Below are 1569 nucleotides of genomic sequence, written 5' to 3'. Positions count from 1 at the left end.
CTTGCCGGAGTAGGTTTCGGAAAAAAAAAGAGTTCGGAAACCACCCTCCGTTTAGGCCCAAAAATTTTCGAAAACGCATTTTTCGAAAAAAAAATTGGCTATCCTATTTTTAGGTGTTTCTGAGTGTTTTGAGACAGGTGCCATTATAGGAAGTTTTTTTTGACCCGTTTCCAGTTTTTGGGTCCGGGCAGTCGAAAAAAAAAATTAGTCGAAAAAATTTCGTGCCCATCCTGTCAGTTTGACCTAGGAAGAGTTTTGAGACACTCGCCATTATAGTGATTTTTCGCAAAAAAAAAGCAGCGCAAAAAAAACAGCGCAAAAAAAAGAGCGAAAAAAAAATCCAGAGTGTGCTTTTTACCTTGTTTACGTGCCGCGCCGTGATTTTGTTGGTGTTCTAGGCTCGCGTCTCTGGCACAGTCTAGCCTAAGACCAGCACAGTGCCGTCGTTGAGCGTTTATTCAACTTTGCATCCCTGAATTGATTATTGCTGACCCTTTACCACTTGATAGAGGCAAAGGTGTCCCGTCTTTCGATGAGATGATGGATATCGCTTTGGTGGCAGTCGACTTTGACGATCCGACTACGAACGTGCGAGGACGTCGCGCCTTAGCAATCGCTAAACCAACTCCGAGAGGTTATTGACCACGCCGGAGCATGATCAACCTGACCACGAGGGTCTGTTTCCTGCGAGCAAACAAAGAACAAGCAAGAAACTGAGATTGCAATCTGGATATTGCGAATATAAGATGAAAGCTTTATTGATCAAGGTGGGGTTCTGTGACGCCTTTGTCTGGTCGTTGAACACAAACGAAGTACGCGAAGTTGCAGCTATGGCGAACTTTTAATCTAAACAAAACCCAAAGTCTAAACGATGCCCTAAGGGCTGTATATATGGAGGAAGAGGGGGGAATTTCGTGACCCTTGGTGGAGGGGTCCGAAATCAACCCTATCTCTTGTTTCCCCACACATATGGACTCTAAAAATAGCCTATACTTATGTATTTCGAAATTACATGGGCCTGGCCCAATAATAAGGTGACGTAGCACCTATAATAGCCTCGGGACGAAATTTATGAAGTGGCATCTTGTATATTTCATCTAAGGCTACATGCACCCATTATGGTGGCTTCAAAGTCCTGAAATCATCACTTGTAACTCCGTTCTTGTTCCCCTTGCGCATGCCATCATCTCCATGCTTGTTCTTAATCCAATGTTCATCCTTCTCCCAGCTAGGCCCTTCATTTGTAAGCAAAACAAATGTATCCAATTTAGGCAGCATCATATTCTCATGAACATTAGAATCAATACCAAGAAACAAAAGTACCTGGTAATTTAGTTGGCGTGCGCGAGCTCTAGTAATTGGTCCAGTATTTATAGCAGCAGGGGCTGTGGGTGTAACAATTGTATTGATGTCCTCATCAGTTCTCGATCCCCTTGCGCATGCTATCAACTCCATGCGTGTTCTTGCTCCAATGTTCATCCTTCTCCAAGCTAGGCCCTTCATTCGTAAGCAAAAAAAATGTATCCAATTTATGCAGCATCATATTCTCATGAACACTAGAATCATTAA

Source organism: Triticum dicoccoides, chromosome 2B, assembly GCF_002162155.2.
Source record: "Triticum dicoccoides isolate Atlit2015 ecotype Zavitan chromosome 2B, WEW_v2.0, whole genome shotgun sequence".
NCBI classification, from domain to species: Eukaryota; Viridiplantae; Streptophyta; class Magnoliopsida; order Poales; family Poaceae; genus Triticum; species Triticum dicoccoides.
Note: the sequence above shows the minus strand (reverse complement) of the source record.